The following is a 25,359-nucleotide window of genomic DNA, read 5'->3' on the forward strand; positions in this document are numbered from 1 at the left end:
CATAAGGTTATTTTTACATGTGAACCAGTTGGCTTGTTTTCTTGCTTATTTATTTAGTTATTATGTTTATTTATTTTTTGACCAGGTAAGTTTGTTGGGGCATGGATAACCCCTTTTCATTGGAAACCTGAGGAGAAAAGCTCCAAAACTAACAACGATAACTTAAGAAAAGTTTACATTCCAAAAAAAATATATAAAGAAGTAAATCATAGATACATGGTATAAGCAGAAGAATAACTATAGCAAAACTTGCATAGCAAATTTTGGACAGAATACATTACCTTTTGCTGTACACATGAAAATTTAACACATCTTGGGATCAGAGACATTTTTGAAAAGACAGCAGAAAAGAAGACCGTAGCAGTGTATTAAGTGGTTTAATTGTGTTGTGGTGGGGGGAGTGAGATACAAAGGGATTATTTAGTCAGGACTTGTTTTGGAACACAACCATGTGGGACAGGTAGTGGTAGGATTCAGCTTTAAGATTTGAAGCAAACCTGGCTATTTTATCACAGCATTGTTCCAGTTTAGATTGGACACAATGATGCAGACTGGTGGTGACTGGAGCAGCATAAAAATAGAACAAAATAGGTATCTTGAGGCTATTGTTTTCTTGGCATTGTTGAGGAGAAAGTGTTTGCTTTTGTACAGCAGGCAAAGTTTTTGCTATTTCTTATAGCTAACTGCATGTTTTGGTCAAATTTTAAAATGCTGGAAAAAAGTATTTAACTATGCCAATGCCTACTAATTGTGTGTGCGAGATTATGGATGGCTCAGTGGTGCCGCAGTAGCATTGTTTCCTCACATCAAGAGGTTCTCCAGTTCGATTCTCGGCTGGAGTTTCTTCTGTGTGGAGTCTGCATGTCCCCCCTGCATTTGTGTGGGTTTCCTCCCACATTACAAAGACTTGCATCTAGAGTGTTTCTCCCAGGGCCTCTGCTGAAAATTGGCTTTGTTGCAAGTCAGACATTCCCAGTAAACAAATGTTAAATAAATAAAAAGATTAGTTCAAGTTTTATGTTGCTGCATGACGTGATAGTAAAGAAGGATTTTGCATTTTTGAGAGATCTAAGTGGGAGGAGCAACATTTTATGTAATTTCATTTATTTATTTATTTTTTGGCATTTGGTAGGAGGTATAAATAGAATGAACAGTAGAGGTGTGAGGATCGATCTCCATGGAACCCCCACCAGAAACTAATCTAGATCTGAATATTTGTTGATCCACGTTATAGTCTGGCTTCTATTTGCTGATGAGATGGCGGTTTGGTCAAGACTAAGGGAAGACAGCTTAAATGGTAGTTTCTTGTGAGATGTAGCCCCAAAAGACTTGCTCTCAGTGTAAGGGACCACTTATACTGAGAGCAGGCTGACAGCAGGTGTTTTAGAATCTGGTCCCCACAGTAAGCCTGTTTATAGATAAGCCTTACACTAAAGTATTTCACTTACACTGAGAACAAGTCTTTCAGAATCAGGCAGACTTACACTGATTGCAGCTCTTTTGGAATCTGGCCCATGGCCTCAAAAGCTTTGGCTAGATCTAAAAAGAGAGATGAGACTTAGCTATCAGAGTCCTTTAAAATGTACGAGGTTGACAACGCTGAGATGAGTAGTGGTAGTACTGTGCTGGGGTCTGGATGTCAGAGAGGTGCTTGACAAGCTGAGCTTGGATACTGTCTAAAGTATCTGGACTGGGGAGAGACAACAGCTATGGAGCTATATTCAGAGAATTCTGCAGATGCATCACCTTTATGCAGTGAAGGATGATGGATTTTTCCAGATTTACGGGGAAAAGTTTCCTCAAGTGATTTGTTTATTAATTCATGCTTCCTACAAGAATATACTTATCAGGAAGCCATAGTTCCCCTGGGTTTTATAAGGGTGTAGTCATTTTTACAGGAATCTTTCCTGCACTGCAGAAATGAATATATTTGTCAGTACTTTCAAAATCTAATTTCTGAAATCCTGATACAGATTCATACCTAAAACTTGGCAAGGTGTCATCTACAAGCTGATATGATTTGCTACAGACACACAGTGAAAAGTTCCGCATGGGATGTATAGAACTGGAGTTATTAAGGAGGGTATGCAAAAAGTTCTGAAAATGTGAGATATTTTTTATTTATTTATTTATTTATTGACATTTGTTAGCTGGGTTGGTCCAGCTGGGCTTGTGGCCCATTTTCAGTGGAGACCCAAGGAGAAAAGCTCCAAAAAAAACTCAAACAGTTTACAGAGAATCGAACATCTGAGTCAAAAATATGGACAAAATCAGTTATACAAGAACGTTAGAGAGACAAAGCAGAAATGCAAACACATGATATATACGTATCAATATTTTTACAGACAAAATATATATTTACATATTTACAAAAAGAGTTAAGTCCAACAGTATTGATTGTAGAGTTTAATAAGTATCCACAATAGTGGAGAACTTAGCTGTATGCGGAGGGACTGAAAAGGTATATAGTAGAGTTGTGGGGAGCTTAAGTTGGGGCTTGACAAGGACATATTTTGGAGTTGAGTAGATGAAGTTTGAGTTTTTCTTTAAAGTGGGATGGGTGAATGATGGAACAAATGTCTCTTGGGAGTTTGTTCCAGGCTTGGGCGATGGAGTGTTTATATAGGAGCTTGCCAGCTATTTTTTTGGGTTGGTAGATTTGTAGTAGTTGCTGATTAGAGGTACGGAGAGTCAGTGGGGGAGTGTAGCTAGAGATGAAGGAAGAGAGAGCAGGGCAGGATGAAGGTGTGTAAAGACTGAAGTGTAACATTTGAAGTTGTGACAACAGTAGAAGCTGGGAAAATTCTAACCAGTGGAGCGTATTTAGAGCAAGGCAGTGATGTGTATTGTATGGAGAGTTTGTGATAAATCTCGCTATCTTATGGTAAGTTTGTTGGAGTTTGTTTAAAGTAGTAGTTTGAATGTTGGTGAGTAATGGGGCAGCATATAGAAGGGAGGGGAGGAGAAGAGCTTGTGCAAGGGAGAGTCTGGCATTTGTACTTAGAACTTTTTTGTTGCGATACAGTAAACCAAGTTTCTGGTGAGTCTTTTTTATGCTTTGGAGGATGTGCAAGTTGAATTTTGAGTTCATCATCTATGATGACCCCAAGGAGTTTAGTGTGAGCTTCAGGTTGGATAACAGTGTTATTAGAGGAAGTAATAGTAAAGGTGGATTTGAGGTGAGAGATAGATCGGGGGAAATATAATAAAAGGTTGGTCTTTTTAGGGTTGAGAATGAGTAGATTCCTGGACAACCACTGTTCAGTGGATATGAAGGCCTGCTGAGTAAGTCTGGAGATTGGAGATATTGTCTGAGATGGAGATGAGAATTGAGTCATCTGCATATTGGATGATGGAGGATTGTTTACAAGAAGTATAGAGATCATTAGTAAAGACATTAAATAGGAGGGCACCCAGAATGGAACCTTGTGTACCCCGGTTGGGACAGGTATGAATGGAGAAGTGGAAGAGAGCCATTTAACAGATTGCTGCCTGCAGGATAAGTAACTGGAGAACCGGGCAAGAGAGGAAGAAGACAGATTGAGGTCTACAAGTTTAGATAGCAGTAGGGGATGGGAGACTGTATCAAAGGCTTTAGAAAGTTCAAGGAAGAGACATGATATGAGTTTGTTATTTTCTAGGACCTTGGCAATATTATGTGTAAAGGATAAGAGGGCAGTAGTTGTGCTGTGGTTGAGACGGAAACCATGCTGTGTGGGAGTAAGGAGGTTATGCTGGAGGAGGTAGTTGAGTAGCTGTGAGTGGATACATTTTTCGAGAATCTTAGAGAGGGAAGATAGAATAGCTACAGGTCGGTAGTTAGATGGGTCTGTAGATTTTCCACCTTTATGCAGGGGAATAATGAAAAAGATTTTCCATAGGGTAGGGACGCTGGATTCCTGAATAGATCAATTGATTAGTATAGATACTGGATAGGTAATGGAGTCAGCAGCAAGTCTGAGGAAGGTAGGAGGTAGATTGTCAGTGGAGGGAGAGCAGAGTTTGAGTTTGTGAAGAAGAGATGTGATGTAGGAAGTAGGAACAGGATGTAAAGAGAATAGTTGTTTGTTAGAAGGATTGAGAGGGGTAGACAGAGAAGTTGTGGTACAGTTGGAAGGTTTGAGTGTTTGAATGGTTTCAATAAAGTGTTTATTGAGAAGAGTAGCAGTTTCCAGAGGAGATGTATTTGGGTAGGGGCAGGGAGTTGAGGGGCAGCCTGGAGAGAGAATGTTGTTAATAGTATACCAGAACTTGTGAGTGTTGCATTCATTTGTTATTGAATTGGGCAGAGTTATAAAAAGACTTTTTGTCATTATTGGTTTGTTTTTTTGTAAGATTTCTGAGGTGTCTATAATTATGTAACAGAGGTAATTCCTTTGTTTGATCCAGGCTTGGTGTGTATAATTATGTAGCAGAGGTAATTCCTTTGTTTTGATCCAGGCTTTCCAAGGTCTCTCTCTTTTTAGCATAAGGGACTTAGTTTCTTTTGAGAGCTAGGGAGCATAATTGGGTTTTATTTTAACCTTCCTAGAGTGAGCAAGGGAGTTCAGGGTATTCAGGAAGATGCTACTGAACCTAGTAACTGAGTCATTGAGAGGGACTTGTTTAAGGATGGACCAGTCAATGATGAATAGAATAGAGTTGAATTGGACTACATTAAAATTAGAGAGTTTTCGGCAGTCTCTATAAAGGTGGGACTAGGTCAGCAGTGTGAAACAGCACTGAAAATAACAATCAGAAAGGAAGCAACTGTAAAAATCAGAGCTGAAGACTTACATCAATATTGCAAACATGGAGCGTAATAATGTCATCTTAGTGATAGTATATGTAAGCACTTGATATTAGTAAAAATATAACATTAAAACATGGTGGGTTGTGTAAAGATGTTCTGAGATATATATTTTTTTGTAAATCAGTTATGACTATCAGTTATGAGGTATTAGAAATATATTTCATAACTGCACTAATTTCAAAAATGCCATGTGACCTACAGGTGAACAAATTGTGTCATCTTATGCAAATCTTTAAGGCACACAACGTTTCTGCTGATATCTGCCATCTAACACAAATAGCTTTGTCGAGTAATATTTGTTTTGAAACACTGTGAAATTCTTAGCTGCATGCTTTGCATTGATTCTACAATATCAGAAACAGAGGTATGTTCTTTCCTCTAGTTATATATCATTGAAAAACTCTCCAGCAGTTTAGCAATCATCCCATTGAAATCTTGGATCTAGTTGCACATTTACACAGAGGTATAACAGTTTGCTAGCCTATAGCACCAGTGATTTTTGTTACTTATAAAATACAGTTTATTTCTTAAAACTGCAATATAAAATAAACATCTGCAATCAGACATTTTATGTTAACACTGGTGTGTAGCCTACTGTCGACCAAAACCTTTTACATTTTACATTTTTTGTAACCCCTGCCATTTGTCTGATAATGGAAATGCTGTAACATGTACTTTCAATGATGGAGTTTGGAGGAATGCTTTCAGGAAGCAAATGATTTCCTGGATTGGAAGACCTCAAGAAGCAAGTGATTTCCTGGTTTGGAAGGCCTTGGGGAGCAAGTGATTTCCTGGCTTGCATGGCTTCAGGAAGCAAATGATTTCCTGGCTTGGAAGACCTTGGCTTGGAAGACCCCGAGAAGCAAATGATTTCCTGGCTTGGAAGACCTCAGAAAGCAAGGGCACTAATTAACCTCATGCTATTCAGGACTGCATGAGCTAAGATGGAGACAGTATGCCAGTGGGTCAGCAGCTAGTTTGAGGAAGGTTATTGTCATCAAGAGCAGTAGGTCTGGGTTTATGTAGCAGTTTTTTATGCTTGAAAATATCGAAGTTATGCAGGGAGCTGAATTGACTGGCAATGGAGTCTATCAGGTTTTGCAGGGTGGGTGATAACTGAGAGGGATGACAAGGGTTCAGAAGATCATTTGTAGTTAACCAGAATAATTTTGGATTATTTTGCTATGAATTTTAGAGATTGGTATAGTAAGACATGTTCAGACTTAACTGATGAAGGTCTAGGAGGTTTCTACTTTACAGCCATATATACTGGGCCTTGTTCCTTTCTCTAATAAGTTGTTTATTGGCAATAGATACTGAGTGAGCAATACTGAATTTAACCCTCTTGTGTCTGATGGATGCATGTTGGTTTAATATATAGAGAAAGGTGTTACTGAAATATACAACAACATCATCTGGTGGCAGTGTTTTAATAAGTTCCAAGTACAATGTTTTAGGTTGGCTAAGAAGTTGTCTTTATTGAGCTTGGAGAAATTATGTACCAAACTAAACCAGTATTGTCTAATGATTCTTTAATGGAGATATTTTTATGAAGGTAGGTAGATGGTCACTTAGTGAGTCTGGAAGGTTATCAGCTGAGAATATTTTACTTGGGTTGGATGTGAGAGCTCATTTGAAGAATGAAGCTGTGTTGGAGGAAGGGCCATACCTAGATGGTGTATTTATGATTTGGGTGAAGTATAAATTATTCACATTTGTGAGAGAGTATGAGTTGATAGTTAGTCAACTGATATTTACATCCATAACATAATGGTTTCCTGGGTGATGTTTATAGATATCCAAGACAGTATCTTTTCTATGTTGAATATATTATTTCCTAACAGGATGCAGATAGCTTAAATGCAGATTTTTTTGTAGTAATTTATTTTTAAAGAGTGTGATACATAAGTTAAGCGTTGCTGAAGGGAGGTGATTGAGTGCAAGCTGAATTAGATAGTTTTGGGATGGATTACTACAATACTGATGCTCTTTTATGAGAGTTCTTCATTTATGTTGTTGGGATTTAGTTAAATTTTAGTCATAGCAAAGACATTAGGACAGTAGAGGACTACCTAAGCATGAAGTCTGGGAATTTTGTCACAAATACTTGGCTTAACAAAGAGATGGAAGGAAGACTTGCCCTCCTGCAAAAAATGTTTTTGGTAATGTGTTAAGTATTCAGCTTTATTGTTTTTTTGCATTTATTCTACTTGTTTGATGGCTTTACTGAAGATTCCAGAAGATGTCATACATGGCCTTTCAAACAGATCTATACAAATACAGTGATATAAGGTTTGTCAAAGGGGCAGCATAACGCACTTGTCTTAATAGTGCAAAACATCATTTGAGGTATCTATACAGGTTTACATAAGAGATTTCAGTCTGTATAAGTTCAAAGCAGAGTATACAATGTAGCCACTTAACAGTTTTAGATACATTGTCTTTTGAATTTGTCATATAAAGCCATATTTTTTCAATTTGTGGTTTCTATAACCCTAAGCAAAGCTAACAGCCTTTGCAAAGCTTCAAGAATTACCCCTACAGAGGATCTGCAGTCTGCTAGATGCTTTACTATTGGTTCTCATGTGCCCCCAATATGGCAGAATGCCAAGAGCTGTAACTTTACTTTAGGCACTTGCAGAATAAGAACTTCTCAGATATGTGTTCGGGATCACCAGCAATGACTTGAGCAACAGCAACGGGACTTCCTTCTTGTTATATACATTGACTTGTTTATTTTTATAGGGTCACAGGTTCATAGGTAAGTATTAGCCTAGTTACCTTTGCAGGCCATTTTAAGCCCAGCCAGTTTCCCTTTTTGTGCTTGAAATAAACTACCCCATTTTGTTATAGATTGGCCTGACCCATCCCATGACTGATAATTATATATTACCCTTAATGAGAATAACTGGGATCATACCATAGATAACCTGAGGGGGGCATGCATGGGATAAAGCATTTAATAGCTGTCTTTCCATTAGTGGTACAGGGTGCAGTCCTTAGGTAAATTTAGTGTTTCCTATACATAGAATCAAGGATGTGCTTGAATATGGACATTAATAACCTTTGTTTTATGCGGAAGTGGAGTCTTCTCCACAGCAGCAGTATCCTCTGAGATATATCTGTCCCTCCAAACTGTTCTGTTGATGTTACAAAAGAGGTTTAGATCCCTAAACTGAGTATTTCTGATGTCATTTGACATACTGATGTGCAGTAACTCCATCAGTAATATGTTGGAATGATGGCTTTTATGCCAGACACAGGTCATCTCTTAGCAGTCTGTAGGATACCGTGAATAATGACAGGGCTTTGAGTCAGACCATGAAGGACTTATTGTTTAGGCTTTGTATCTTTTCAGTAAGATATCTCTGTGGGCATTCCAGCTGATGCTTGTGACTGGATAGATACATGCCAAATAGGGCATCGTATTCAATGATTGTCCTAATGAGCACTTAGTAAAGGGGGACAATGACATCCCTAGATCTAGACACATTCCTTTTGTTTGTAAGATGTGCAAATGTAGAAGAACTTTCTTGCAACAATTGAAACATGTTGGTCCAAAGTAAGGACACTGTCAACATAAGTTCCCAAATCCCAAACGACTGGGTCAACTGTTAATGGCATATCATCAATGTGGTATTTCTCTGGGTAGATGACTTCCCAAAGGATACAATAATGCATTCTTTTGACATTTAGTTTCAGTCCATGATTTTGACACCAGTTATTTATTTGAGACAAACCTTCTGAAGGATGATTAAGTCATTTGTGGATTCAATGACTGCTCATAGATTGCAGTCATCTGCAAACTGAGTCAACCAGAGCCCTTTGGTATTAGCTTTTAATTCAGAAAAGCAGATACCAAACAGAAGAGGTCCCAGCACAGAATCCTGGGGGACTCCACTGAGGACTGGTCACTTTATGGAGGTAACTTCCCCTATTTTGATTATCTGTGTCCTTTCTGTGAGCCAGATGGCAATCCAGTAGGTTACATAAGAATTTATTCCAACTTTATTTAGCTTTTCTACAATGTCTAAGTGGGGAATTGTGTTAAAGGCTTTGGCAAGCATTTTGTGTAAGCATGATCTTTGAATCTAAACTGAGATGGGTCCTGTGTTTGGAAGTTCCCTATGTCAATTCCACAATACATGTTTCCATAGCTTTGCATATGAGGTTGGTCAGACTTTTGGGTCTATAATTGCCTGTGTCTGTGGAAGGCCCTCCCTTACACAGGGAAATGACTGTAGCTGTTCTCCATTTGCTTGGTACAAATCCTCTATGGAGGCTGAGACTGAACAGTGTTGTTAAGGGTGTGGCTGAGACTGAACAGCATTGTTAAGGGTGTGGCTGAGACTGAACAGTGTTGTTAAGGGTGTGGCTGAGACTGAACAGTGTTGTTAAGGGTGTGGCTGTATCCTGCGTCATGTCACAACCCATGGATGGAGTATTTGTAGCTTTTGATATCACTTTTAGGACTTGGTCTTGTCTGATAGGTGGAGGTGAGACAGTTTCAGGTATATCTTGAGGGACAGATGGAGGGGAGAGAGGGGTAAACTTAGAGCTAAGTTTATCAGTCAGTAGGATCGCTATATCTTCAGCCTCAGTGTAGGTAACATTGTTCATGACCAGCTCAGTGCACTGCTGCATTGTGCTTTGGAGACTATGAACATAACTGAAAAAGGCTTTGTGATGGTCTTTGGTTTGGGTAGCTATTTTAGCCTCAGACGTGGCTTTGGTGTATTTTATTAAGCTCCTGACTTGTTTGTGACAAGGGCTTTATCATTCTGGGAATTACTCTTCTTAATTTTGGTCAGAATCCTTTTATTATAAAGCTTGTTGACATTATGGTTCCACCACGTGGGTTTGTTTCTGGGGCTTGCCCTGAACTTGTCCCTACAGAGTACAGCTGCATCTGTGCAACTATTTACATGTTAGTATAGTGTTGTGGTGAACATTTCTACATATTAAGTGGAGTTAATTGGTTTGGTGGGGATCTGAAACTTACAGATGTATCACTAAGGAGTAGATAGTTAGCCTTAAGGAAATTTCTAAAGGTACCTTGGTTGGAAGAGATCTCTGGTTATTGTTATTGATTCAGCATCTTATTCTGAGTCTGCATTTACCTGTTTCATTTTTTTCTCTTGCTACAAGTTTTGATGATGTGTATAGACTTGACATTATGCTGTATGTACTCTCCAAATCTGCAGCATGCCAGAGGAAGAGTGATACTTTTTTTAATTATTGTTCTTTCTCATAGTTGGATTGTCCCTGGAGTGGGAATATATAAGTAAGAAGGGTGGAGGGAGAACTAACTCTTGTGCGAAAATAATTTTGATAGTGTGCCAAGTATTTTTTCACATGACACCCACCATTCACATATTTTGATAGTTTCCATGCTTGAGTTAGTGATGTTTGTGCTATAATGCACGAAAATCTTTAGTTAGAACTTATGTATTTCTCTTACATGTAGTAGCCCCACAGCAACACCCCTATTCAGTTTTAAAGGCAGCACATTTATTGCATATGTAGACACTGTTCATAACCTCATGGCCTTTAATAGACCCAGCCAGACCTCAAACCCAGATCATTGCCACGACTGAGCTTGTACCATTGATTCCTCTGGACTGGTTTCTGTTAGAACCAGACTTTAAAAGGTGACTGTGAGAGGAATTGTAACAACATGGGAAAATATTACTATTTTTAAAGGAAAAATGTAAAGTAAGCTAGCTGCATAAGAATAGTAAACATGGTATTCTGAGACTCAGTAGTGTGAGCCCAGGAACTGTGAGAGTGAAGGAGAGAAAATGTGGACTTAAATATACCAAGTTCAAGATTTCCACTTCTCAGAGTGTTCCCTTTTCTACAAAGTACAACAATCTCAAAGTTGGCATACATAAGTTTGTGGCTGTTGGGGATTGCCACCACCACAATGAGGTGCAGGGGGCTTGCACCCTACAAGAAACAATTTTAAAAGAGAACAGTGATGTCTGACATTTGCTGTTTTCCTGCAGTTACACATTTTTTTCATTATTCCATGACTGGGTGACTGAATTACAACAGGGAGCAATTTAAAAACTGCATCATATTAAAAATAATTGCATTTTATTTGCCTTTTCAGTAAATGTTATACATAAAAGAACATGTATAAAAAAGTATATAACGTTTAAGAATGAATCTAAGCCTTGCTGCTGGACTATGCAAATTTGTGTTTGCTGCAAAGTCTTGAAGATTGGCGTTTCAGGCAGGATCACATGATGATAAGGCCTTATTTGGATAATAGCTTGTTAAGGCTCTCTTTTCATACTGCACAGATACGTAACTAGGGAAACAGGGAAGACATCTAAATTCAGATTAAATCCACATGGAATCTTGTTTGTGGACTTACAAACAGGGGGACTGATTGTTTACTGAAAATGTAATGTGATTTACAGAAGCTGCAGGACTTAATGTCCACTGTAGAATACCCTTTTGACACAGCTCAAACTGTGGCTCTCTCAGAATTAAAGACTTTCTATTTTGGTCTTAAAGACAGTAAAGAATGCTATATCTTTTAGGCAGAAGGCATTTTTTCAATTAAAATGCTAGACAGATTTTTTTCTTCTGTTATCTGTTGTTTTGAATATTTTACGTTCAATTTCTTGTTCAAAACTTTTTATTGAATATGGTATGGAGATGGTCATCTAGACCCTCTGAAAAAGAATCTGGTGATCTGGACATCAATTAAACTCAGTCATATGCAGTTTATGTTGTATTTGTTGGTAGGTATTTTGAATTTCACATTTTTGCCTCTTCCATTTACTATCTCCATTATCCACTCTCTCCATCAAAAGCCATGCTCATGAGATCTTCAGGCACTGATTTAGAGGTGTGGGGTTCCATCTCCCTGAGACAACCAGTATCAGTACCACAAAGCTATGAAAGAAAGGGGAAGGGCAGGAAACAGCAGAGATGGATACAAATGACATTCCCCGGGATTCATGAACCTTGCGCCAGGCGCATGCATAGCGTAGGCGTTATAACGCCAAATATGGCCGCCGAGCGATTCAGGTACGATCCAATTCCACATGCACTACCGGCGTGCGCCAGATCTGCGCAGCCCCCGGCGTAGGTATGCTAAACACCCTATGTGCGGTGTGTCACCATGCAAATGAAGGCATATAGCGATTCATGAAGTGGTGCAGGCGTAGCATAAGCCCACAGCAATGTAAACCAAAAAAAACGGTTTACATTTTCCCAAACATAACATCGGAGTAATGGAAGAGTGTCAGACCCAGGTATCACACTGTTAACATATGCCAATGGCGAAATACACAGACAATGGCAAAAGAAAATATGCACAACACGTAAATAACAACTTAAATGGCATGTCCACAGTAACGCACATCAGAACCGCAGGACATGTGTGCAGAAGGTGCAACATAATGAAATCGTATAACAATGTTATAAAACAGCATCGTAATAGACACCAGGTTCACAACATAATACACCATGGTATGCATGGAACACCACAACCACGGCGCAAGGGTTGCCAAGGACTCGCGGCAGTCTTCGGCATGGTAACTATGAATTAGTAGTCAATGCCATGCAAATGAGGCAGATAATACTGAATCGCAAATGCCCCGCCGGAGTAAGGTTGTACCAAACGGCGCAGTGGTAAAACACCGAGGAGTGGCTCAGAGGGAATACATGACATCTGCAGAGGGGTGTGCCACCGTAGCAGTAAGCACATTGGAGCACAGCAAACCTGGGCTGTACATCGCAAATCAAAGCTGCAGGACCGGGGTGTGGGCTAATAGTTTAGCTGAGAGCACACAATGCGCGCAAAAGTGCATGTGTACGAGGATGACAACGTTCCCGGAACCTAGTAATGTGACGCACGCCCCGCAAACAATATCGGAAACAGGAAGGTGATGTGAAGAATATAAGGAAATGCGGAAGAAGTGTAATTGGAGTACTAATGAGCAATCAACACTAATCAACCCACGAAGGCCAATCGACGGCAGCTGACAACTCTGCATGCAAAAACCTGCAAAACGGGATAGGGGAGGCATATGAATGCAAAGAAAGTAGGGGAGGTAGCAGATTGCAAAGACAGAAGACCTGACACAGCAGAGCAAAGCAGACTGGCAGCACAACGGCAGTAGCACACAAAACGTATGATATGCCATGTCCATGCAAGTACAAATGACCGTGCTCTGCAGGATGCATGCCAGAAAATGGTAGGTGCAACGTGCAGAAATAGTAAGGGAAGGTCAAAAGGTAATCCATGGCAGGCAAGAGTAATTCAACACCAAAGGCAACACCGTTGTAGTTCCATCGGTAAAACACGGAAAATAACCCTTAGATACGGCCGTACAAACACACCCTATGACATCATCGGTGTGCACAGCACAATAGTATAAAGTGTGAATGCACACAACACACAGCCGTGTATTCCCAAATGCCGCACCATAGGTGTAAACACACGGGGAACTTTTAAAATGTACATGTTAGGTGCTGCCATAGCTGTGATCCATCAGCATGTGTTAGAGACAGACGGTGTTGTGGAGGAGGATGCCGACAACCACCGCAGGCCTCAGAGGAGAAGGAGAGTGTTCAGACCAAGGGTAACCTAACAGGGGCTACATGACCTGGAGATAGTAGAGCGTTACAGGGTGGACAGGGACATGTTACAGCAAATAGTGGAGCTGTGCCGGCCACGCCTGAGAACAAGAAACAACAGAGGGGAACCCATCCCAGTGGACACAAAGGTATGTGTAAGCTTGTGAATACTGGCCACAAGTACCTTTCAAAGGCCAACTGGAGATATAATTGGCATCTCACAGGCATCAGCATCCAGGATACTACACCAGTTCCTGGATGCCATGTTACCACATGCCAATGAGCATATATACTTCCCCAGATCTCAGGAGGATTTGGCTAGCAATATGCGCCACTTCCGCCATGTGGCACAATACCCGGAGGTACTGGGTGCGATAGACTGTACGCACATACAAATCAAGTCACCACCTGGCGAGCAGGGTAGATGCTACATAAACCGCAAGGGATTCCACTCCATCAATTGCCAGGTCATGTGCAATGCCCAGGGCATTATCATGGATGTGTGTGCTGGCAGCCCTGGAAGTTACCACGACTCCCATATCTGGCATGGCTCACAGCTCTATCAGGTATTTGTCAGGGGGGACATCCCACAAGGCCATCTCGTGGGGGATGCTGGCTATGCACTGGAGCCATGGATGATGACTCCCATCAGAAATGCACACACACACATGCAAGAATGCCATAATGAGGCACACGCACAAACCAGAATAATCATAGAGCGTGTGTTCGGGATGCTGAAATCATGGTTCCGGTGCTTGGATACATCTGGTGGAGCCTTGCAGTACTCTCCAGGCACATGTGCCCACATATTCATAGTATGTGCCATGCTACATAATATGATCCTGCGGAAGCAGCTGCTGCAGGGACATAATGGTGAAGGGCCACAAAGCCCAACACAATTGCCAAGGCCAGTCCAGGCACAAAGGGTTCCAGACCATGAACACACTGTGCCAGCCCCAGTAGGCAGATGGAGGCATACCCAATATGCCTACGCCTTGGCAAAGAGGAAACATATAGCACATACTCTGACAGCGTAGGCCCCATGGACTGACACCTCCCCACCTGCACACACAGTGAAATGGATGGCACACAAACATGACCACCTGTAAAGTGTAATGTATGGGTGGCCTTATGTGTGACTCCAACATAGGCAGCCCCCAAACACTGTAAACCCAACAGCCAGTGGAACATGTAACGCCAACACCTGAACAGTACATGAGTCCTACAGCATATGGCATTGCTGTGTGCCTGCCACGTTAAGCATAAGATGTATATATATATATATATATATATATATATATATATATATATATATATATATATATATATATATATATATATATATATATATATATATATATATATATATATATATATATATATATAGATAAATATGTACACATATACATATATATAATACAGATAAGAAAGGGAAGCAGAGGGATATAAGGTGACTGAGATGTAGCCAGCGGTATCTGTACATAGTATAGATAGTGCAACGACATTCTCAACATCCGGGAGGTTCACAATAATAGGATACCGCCAACCATGGAACGTGTAACATACCGATATGCATAACCGCGAGGCTGAAAGACCGACAGAACACAGTACTGTAACAGTACATGCGCGTGTAATAGTATTATGATATGAAGGGAGAGGTAGTCACCACTGCCGGTGTTGCGGTCCACATAGGTACTGTGTGCAACCGTCCCCGTGAGTGCCGTAGTATGTGTACGTGTGCGTTGAGGGTGCCGTGTGCGTCGCTGTGTGAGTGTAATGTGTGTGTGTCTGCAACATGTGTATGTTGGTGCCAAGGTAGAGGCAGAGCAGAATATTAGGTGTAGGCATATGGTACACTAGCCTCAGGCATATGTTCACTACTAGTCCCAGAGTAGTAGTGACAGCCCCACCCTAGCTAGTTGTGTCCTGACATAGAACGATACAAAGTGAATATGTTCCAGATGGTAGCACAGGAATATTCACCATAAGAAATGGAAAGGACGTATGTAATAGTCATGCCTGTATGTACAACACTGATATGTTACATGCAATATGATACTTTGGCAAAGTCACACAGCAGTAGGTATGTTCCACGGAAAAAAGTATGTGCTACCCCACTACTGACCGTGGCCACGTGTTGGCCCATAAACACTGCTGTGTGTTCCACAAGTGTCAAACAGTCAATTCCCATTTGAATATGTGGCAACCACTGGCAAACAGGCTATGCCAACAACAGGACCACAATGACTGCAAATATCTGGGACAGAATGACAAGGGATAGTTGTCACGTACACATAACCGCTGATATACCACATATGTTACGGAAGTATACATGCATCGAGCTCACCTGCAGATGATATCGAAACCACATAACAACAGCCCAACCTACAATCCCATAACAAAAAACTATTAACTGTTAACTCTCCAAGTAGGGATGGAGCACACAGACAACTATACTGTTTATGTAGAGATGCAAGGCCCACAAACCGTATCCGTGACGTACAACCACCGATATCCCCCACTGTAGATAATAAAGGAATAGAAACCGTAATAGCAGCACAAACATACAGTCAGTCAGTGACATCTGCATAACCACAACATATCGCGAGGGAGACACAATGAAAGGCGGATGCATAATTGCATGCGTTGTATAAAGGAAAACAACAGCCATGTTACAGTTTTGAATGCAATACCCCGTTATCATCCGTCGGCAGGACAGGTACACCCACATGTTGAATCAAATACTACACCTGTAACACACAATCCACGGGTGACATGAATTCAAAATATACTTGTCCCTATGCATAGCAGACACAGTTACACATAACATAACACAATACAGACCATCTCCACGAAGGTAGAGCAAATAGCCAACGCCCAGGTGGAGAATTGAATTATACCCCAGTATTGACGTGTAACTTCCGAATGGAGTAGATGCACAGGTGATATGCACGTAATTACTCACGTACACATAGCCGCTGATATATCACAGAAGTTACGGAGGTATAGATGCAGCACGCTCACCTGCAGACGATATCGGAACCAATTAACAACAGCCCAACCTACACTCCCATAACAAAAGACTGTTAACTGTTAACTCTCCAAGTAGGGATGGAGCACACAGACAACTATACTGTCTATGTAGAGATGCAAGGCCCACAAACCGTATCCGTTACGTACAACCACCGATATCCCCCACCGTAGATATTAAAGGAATACAAACCGTAATAGCAGCACAAACATACAGTCAGTCAATGACATCTGCATAACCACAACATATCGCGTGGGAGACACAATTAAAGGCGGATGCATAATTGCATGCATTGTATAAAGGAAAACAACAGCCATGTTACAGTTTGGAATGCAATACACCATTATCATTCGTCGGCAGGACAGGTACACCCACATGTTGAACCAAATACTACACCTGTCACACACAATCCACGGGTGACATGAATTCAAAATATACTTGTCCCTATGCATAGCAGTTGCAGTTACACATAACATAACACAATACAGACCATCTCCATGAAGGTAGGGCAATAGCCAACGCCCAGGTGGAGAATCCAATTATACCCCAGTATCGACGCGTAATTTCCGAATGGAGTAGATGCACAGGTGATATGCACATAATTACTCACTGAGGAACAGCAATTGGTGGGATGGATTCACATGTTGCAGGTATCGACATATATAAGGATGACTCTCAGTATATTCAAACCATATGCTCATACTGAAACAGCATTGTACTACCAAAAACGAAAGGAAACGGGAAAACAATAAACGGAACGAAACACCAACAAGGTATGTAGAACACACGATATGTAAGGTTGTGTAACGCATGATCTGTATTAATAAGCTGTACTGTATGTGAATGGTGGTTGTAATTAATTACACTTGTCCGTAATGCAGAAAGTGGTGAAAGGTAGTTATGTAGTGATGTCTTGCTGAGCATACCAACGCTTGTAGACACCGTGTGTACAGCAGTGGGACATCATGTACACAGCAGAGACACCACAAGGGATGCTACAGGAGGGCATTAAAGAGAACAATGCCATACCACACGCTGTTGCTGGCAGTGGATATCCAACAAGGAAGTGCCATAGCAGGGGATAGTACATGTATGTATACTGTCACAGCACGTATGTGTATGAGCATATACCGTTGATGACATATGTAAGGTGTGGCCGACGTGCAAGTATGCTCTGCATTAGGGGATACTATGTGAAATATGTGTAATGTATAGTTGTCTAGGTAGATATGACAGATATCATACACAGTATCACAGGCATATCATGCATAACACAGGTATCGCCTATTGGTATGTACAATAACAGGATACATATGGCCTGTAGGTATGGGACATAGTAGTAGCATGATAGCTACTCTAAATGGAAGGGACACCAAGTAACCATGCACAAAGGACTTGTAGTATCTGCACAGGTGCACAGTGGGCTACAATGCAGTCTGGCACGTCCATGTATAAGCACATGTGCAGTGTACACAGTAGTGTCACCTGTCCATGGTAGTGTCCTGTGAACAGCAGAGGCAGGTGTCAACTGCACCTCTACACAGTACAGCTGCTGTGGTGATACCAGGACTACATGTGTCTCTCAAACAGCAAGGGAGGTATCACATGAACAGTGCTACTGTGTGTCCCTGCGGGATGTACACAGGACCTACGTGCCACAGCATGGTGTGTGTTAGGTTTGTGGAAGTAACACAGAAGCACAGCCCATGCAGTGTGGTGTGTGTGCACATATCCAGGAGTATTTCATTCACAGTGCCCACCGCAGATGTCATGTATGAGGAGTATATGCATCAATAATGTGGTGGACATGGGCCGTGTCAGAGCAGAAGACACCCCTGAGTATGTGGTATGCAGATGTGTACAGATGTGTTGTCCATATTACAGCCGCATATGTAAACTGTCTGAGCCCAGTAAACATCATGGCATGTCAATGTTGTGCCATGTAAAGCTGTAGCTGTTGTTGAAGGTACACTATAAATGTGGTATTGTACCCTTGACTGCGTGTAGATGTGTGTAGTTCACAGGTACAATGCCCACCTATGTACCAGCATCACACACAGTACAGATAGGTGTGGCCTTGCAGAAGGATATCCATGCCACAGTGGAATACGGTAACCACAGGACTGTGTGTGGCGTATGTGTGTACTGCAACCATGTACAATGTGATATGTATGTAGGGGACCACTATCCATGTGATAGTCAGTGGGTGAATGATGTTATGCAAAGGTGATGTGCATGCACCGTGTGTCATGCATCTTGATGCCATGATACTCATATGAAGTATCCATCACACTGACACCCATATGGTTGGTATCGGTATGAGCTGGTGGAGCAATAATGGCGTTTGGTATGTAGGTGTGGGAAATCTAGGCATGGACAGTACTCTGTGACAGCATGTACTGTATGTAAGCATATAGTGAACATGAGTGGCCCTATGACTGAGGACTGTGTAATGCAATATGTACCTGAAATCTATTAGGTACTATGGTATGCTGGCACCACTGTGTGTACTGTCCATGAGCCACATAGCATGTGCAGGTGGATGTGTATGTTGTCAATACCAGAATGTGGAATGGTGCTGAAAGGCAATGTGAGGACAACGTATGATGTGTTGGCCTCCGTACCATCCTCAACTGCCCTAGCAACTGTATGACAGGTGCCCAGCATGTGTATGTGCCTTGCTGTGGCATTCACAAGCCCAACCCGGGTGCTAGGAAAGGACTGGAGGCCATCAATGTGTGTGGGAATCACGTTCCTGATGAGGTGCCCCATTGCCATGCAGAATGGTCCAGTCAGGAGTGTATGACTATAGTCCCACTCGTGCAATGCAGTGCCACCCGTGTGTAGTGCGAGAAATGCTGCTGTGTGGCAGTCAGGGTCCACAATGTCCGACAAAAGGCTAGCAGTGAATATAGTGGCCTGTTGTGGTGACATATACCGAACAGGTTGGTGGGACATTACACAAACAACAGCTGTTCAGGATCCAATACTCAAGAAAAACAGATGACAGTTGAATAAAACACACCTTTATGAAACACAGAGCTTTCGGGAAACACCCTTTCTCAATGATTAACATAAGGTTCATTAAAAAATTCACTTAGATCATATGACCAAAAAATCACATAAAATATATTTAATACATATAAATATAAAATACATATAAAACATATAAAGATTCTAAAACTCTAAACTTAAACTTATGGTTCTCACCTAGTGCCCTAATGTGTTTACCCAAGGCATTATTTTCACATCCTCTTCTGATTTTTTTTATTTATTTTATTTATTTTATTTATTTTATTTTACATTCTGAGATTTCTGACTTATGTTCTATAATACGGTCTTTCAATTTACGTGTTGTTTTCCCGACATAGAAACAAGTACAGGCAACACAAGTTGCTAAGTATACCACACTATTAGATGTACACGTTGCCAAATCATGAAATACAAATATTCTTTTGGTTACTGGGTGTTGAAACATACTATTAGAACCCAGATCCACACTTGTAGAAGGAAATATATCATTGCAACAACTGCAATTATAACAACAAAAAGTGCCAGTTTTAGCCCCTATAGACTGCTTAACAGTACTGATGTTAAAATCTTTATAACATAGCAGACTTTTTAAAGATCTTTTGTTTCTGTAGGCAAAGGATGGTCTTATACCTACCAATGCCGCAATGTCATCCTGTGCTAAAAGTACTTTCCAATATTTACTTATAATATTCTTAACCACATTTGATCTTGAGGTATAAGAGGTAATAAACCTTAGTTTCTCTTCTCTAGATGTAATAGATGAAGGGCTATCATCAAAATTGGAACTGAAAATAGGTTTGTAAAGTGAGCTCCTGTTGGTTTCTATCTCTTTCCTTACATCAGTTAACAATGATTTAGAGTATCCACTCTCAATAAGTTCCTTACACACTTCATCCATCTGTTTCAAAAAATCATTTCAGTAGTGTTCATTCTACTTACACGCATAAGTTGTGCTTTAACAATACCCTGGAATACGTGAGAAGCATGCATACTAGATGCATGTAAGTATCTACCACAGGATACCTCTTTTTTATGTATTGAGGTGATTATATTATCACCTTTCATTGTTAAATTAACGTCCAAAAAATTTATATGAACATTAGAGTATTCCATTTTAAACCTTAAAAAATTAGTAGTACCATTAAGATGGTCAACAAATTCTGTAAGTTCAATCAAGGAACCTCTCCATACAAAAAAACAATCATCCACGAATCTCTGGTAAAACCTAACTTTCTCATTTAAATATTTCATCCCATCAAAAATATGTATTCTCTCCCATTCATGCAGCACTATGTTAGCATAGGTATTTGCTACGGGAGTACCCATTGCTATGCCTGTTAACTGCAAGTAATATTCTTCATTGAAAATAAACACATTGTTGCGTAAAACCACATCAAGCAACATACATATATTCTCAATATGCCTAGTTGTAAAGTTTGAACAACGTATTAAAAATTGACATATGGAATCAAGGCCTAGGTCATTAGGAATAACAGTAAATAAAGAAGTAATATCCATAACCACCAAATATATAGGCCCATATGTTATATCAAACTCAGTGGCTTTCATTTGCCAACACTTCAATTTTTTCAAGAAGTCAACTGAATCTCTCAAAACGGCATGGCAATGGGACAACAAGGGACTCAACTGCTTTTGCAAATATAGAGAAATAGGCTCAGTAGCCCAACCATTGCCCGAGACTATTGGTCTCATTGGTGGATTATCTCTGGATTTATGGACTTTGGGGATGCCATATAATTGAGGTATGACAGGACATGACACAGTGAAAAAATGAAACAAATCTATTGAAATATCACAAGATAATTGCAAATCATAAATACACATGTTTATATAAGATATACATTTTTTTACTTCTAAATATGATATACTTTTAAATGCTGTGACATCCTTCAACAGACTCAAAACAGAATCAAAATACTTGTGTTTGTCCATAATCACAACCATGCCACCCTTATCTGCTTGTTTAATTATAATATTAGAGTTATTTTTCAAGTCATTTAAAGCCAGAAACTCTGAATATGTAAGGTTGAAGTTCTTAACATTATTTTTGTTAGCAAAAGCCTGTCTCAACTCATGTTCACACAAATCATTAAAAGCAGTCAAAATTGGTGTATTATTAGGTATAAAAGTACTTCGTCGTTTGCAGATATTCATCTCATGTGATTCACTTTTAAAAATCAATTTCAAACTTATAGATCTAATAAACATTTTCAAATCAGTGAGAACATTTACAATATCATCCCCACAAGTAGGGATAAACCCCAGTCCTTTTTTCAACACCGAACAGTGTTCAGAAGTTAATTTAATGGAGGATAGATTCAATATACCTGCCTTTATCTCTTGGCTAATTTCACTTGTTTTAAAGGACTTGTATTCTTTCTCTTGTTGTCCATATGTGTCAACGGAAACGCTCTCGTTGTCGCCCTCCCTCTGGATCTGGATCTAGAGCCAGTAACGTGCTCCTTCACTCGTTCTGCCTGCTGCAGTTGGAAAGGCTTATTAAAGAAGCTCAGAGTACTTTGATTCGACTTCCTTACACTTCCACTGTATTTGAGTCATTTTCTGTAGTTAATCCATTCGCAGAGGCGTTTTCAGTTCTGCTATCTCTCATACATCTTTCTGGCACCTCCTCAGGCACGGAGGCCTGTGCCGCTCGTATGATGTCATCACGACGGTTTTCAAAGTGCTCCACATGGGCGCCAATATTTAAAGTGGCAGTACTCTTCTCACAAAACACATCCAGAGTATCAAGCGAATTCGCAGGCTTCTTAGAATTTATGCCACCAGATTTATTTGTAGAATTCACGAAAAATTCATTCTTGGGCCAGGAGAAGATATTGCCACATTGAAAATCCTTTATATCTCTAATTAATTTACGTTTTTTAACTGTTTCCAGTCTGTCATCTAAAGCTGACAGTCTATCTATCATGGATTGGTATGATGATAGCATATTCTCAAAACAAGGCAATGCAAACAAATCATCTTCCATGGAGATTATCTCATTCTTTAATTCAAGTTCTACACCCTGGAAGTGATTGTTCATTAAAACCATGTAGTCATGGCTTAGTTTGAGATTTAAACACTGCCATTGCTTAAGTAAGTCAGGATAGGTGTTGCCATAAGAGGGCATTTTTAATACCCTAAGTCCACGAGGCACCACACCTTTATCAATATAAGCAGAAAAACTGAAACGTTGCCACTGAAGGCGTTTGTATGCACCCACCTTCCTTTCCAAAGTTTGTAACTTGCGTTCATACTCTATTAAATCCACATTTGGTGTAGATATTGCCTTGTCACTGGCAGGTAATGCTTCAGAAAAAACCTGTAGTAAAGGATTAACTTCTCTTTCAAACTGGAACTTTAGACGATTTAAAGATTCCATTAGGCTGCAATAGGCTTGAACAAAATCCAACTATCCAGCAACTAGTAGTAACACAAACAACAGCTGTTCAGGATCCAATACTCAAGAAAAACAGACGACAGTTGAATAAAACACACCTTTATGAAACACAGAGCTTTCGGGAAACACCCTTTCTCAATGATTAACATAAGGTTCATTAAAAAATTCACTTAAATACACCCAAAAAGACATCACATGACCCGCAGCCAGGATCATATGACCAAAAATTCACATAAAATATATTTAATACATATAAATATAAAATACATATAAAACATATAAAGATTCTTGTATATGAATAAAAATATGAACATCATCTTTACTTCAATTTTGTTTGTTGTATTTTAACCAGAATTGGTTTTAAAGAGACAGCTGTGTTTAAACCTGGGTACATATCAGCCGTCAGACGTATTATCCATTCATATTCCTTTGTTTCTAACAAATTAATTATGTCCCCACCTCTAAAGGGTTTTCGCACCATATCTAAAACTCTAAACTTAAACTTATGGTTCTCACCTAGTGCCCTAATGTGTTTACCCAAGGCATTATTTTCACATCCTCTTCTGATTTCTGACTTATGTTCTATAATACAGTCTTTCAATTTACGTGTTGTTTTCCCGACATAGAAACAAGTACAGGCAACACAAGTTGCTAAGTATACCACTCTTATACCTCAAGATCAAATGTGGTTAAGAATATTATAAGTAAATATTGGAAAGTACTTTTAGCACAGGATGACATTGCGGCATTGGTAGGTATAAGACCATCCTTTGCCTACAGAAACAAAAGATCTTTAAAAAGTCTGCTATGTTATAAAGATTTTAACATCAGTACTGTTAAGCAGTCTATAGGGGCTAAAACTGGCACTTTTTGTTGTTATAATTGCAGTTGTTGCAATGATATATTTCCTTCTACAAGTGTGGATCTGGGTTCTAATAGTATGTTTCAACACCCAGTAACCAAAAGAATATTTGTATTTCATGATTTGGCAACGTGTACATCTAATAGTGTGGTATACTTAGCAACTTGTGTTGCCTGTACTTGTTTCTATGTCAGGAAAACAACACGTAAATTGAAAGACCGTATTATAGAACATAAGTCAGAAATCAGAAGAGGATGTGAAAATAATGCCTTGGGTAAACACATTAGGGCACTAGGTGAGAACCATAAGTTTAAGTTTAGAGTTTTAGATATGGTGCGAAAACCCTTTAGAGGTGGGGACATAAATAATTTGTTAGAAACAAAGGAATATGAATGGATAATACGTCTGGTGGGACATTACAGCCAGGGACATTGGAAGGTGACATTGGGCCAGTGTCCCAGGACATATTGTGTGTATGTCAGTACTGTGTATGTGACCACAGGGACACTACGATGTTCATGTATGGATTGCGACCCTGTAGTGAGTGAGAGGGTGTACTGTCGGTAAGTACACCATCGCCTGGCACGTTGCCAACATTACCTCAGTCTGCAATGCTTGGTTGACTATTATATGTGACATCAGATGTGGATGTTGCCAAAGAATACTGACATACCACCACAATGCCTGAGGCCCCACACCGCCATGTGCGGCAGTCATGTGTAGGTAGCTAGCCTTAGAGTATGTGATGATGGACCTTGAGGACCCACAATGGCTGACAAGTGATGCACCCCACACATGTGAATGTACACCACTGTGCAACAGCCTGTACTTGTGATTGTACATCATATGTGCATGGAACATGACCACCATAGTGGCGTCTGTGAACTGGTCAGTACCGCCATGTCTCTGTGTGGAATAGCATGATTCCTGCAATTGTGTACATGCTACTGAAGCGCACAGTGGTATGTGTCAGCATATGTATGTGTAGTGTCCATCTGCTCGGGTGTCATGATGTTAACAACTGCTGTCAGCAGACATCTGTAGTAGTTGTTGTAGTACACATGTTCCGTGTATGCTGTGATGGGTGTGTTTCCAGGGTGTGGCTAGCAAGGCCGTGTAGCATATGTGTGGAACCCACCAAAGATTGGATAACCCCAGGTGTGACACACCAGTCACATGGAGGTAGTGTTCATGCTAAGGGTAGTGTAGGTATGGTATGTGTTGTGTATTGTGTCATCCAGCTGAGCGGAGTGCATGACTCAAGCATGTGTAGGTACATGGGTGTCTATCCCAGGGAAGTGTGGGTTACTGTCAGCACACAGCAGTAGTAGCTGTCTAAGGCCCAATGTACACTATAACATCACAGACGGTATGTAACCTGTGGTGTACAATGTCGACTCTGTCGCGTGTTACAATGTGTATAGCAGTCACAAACACAGTTATCTGCACATGGAGCACCAATGATGCATTGTGCTAAGCAACTATCCAGGATGTGTGCAAAACACTGTGTGATGTGTGAACCCCTCATCTGTGGGTGTTCCGGTCCAGGTATGTGCCTGGAAGGTACGGTCCGTGTACAATCCGTAATCGCAGGTGTTCTGTGCAGAGCATGGAGGCAGGTC

General features: G+C 40.4%; 1 protein-coding gene across 1 annotated transcript in view; it reads right to left on the reverse strand.

The window, feature by feature from the left end:
• LOC122802518 (lysozyme g-like) overlaps positions 1 to 25,359 on the reverse strand; it is a 229,263-nt gene that overhangs the window by 181,071 nt on the left and 22,833 nt on the right. The gene's annotated exons all lie outside the window — the stretch shown is intronic.

The sequence above is a fragment of the Protopterus annectens genome, chromosome 5.part0 (assembly GCF_019279795.1).
Source record: "Protopterus annectens isolate FY-2018-M chromosome 5.part0, PAN1.0, whole genome shotgun sequence".
NCBI lineage: Eukaryota > Metazoa > Chordata > Ceratodontiformes > Protopteridae > Protopterus > Protopterus annectens.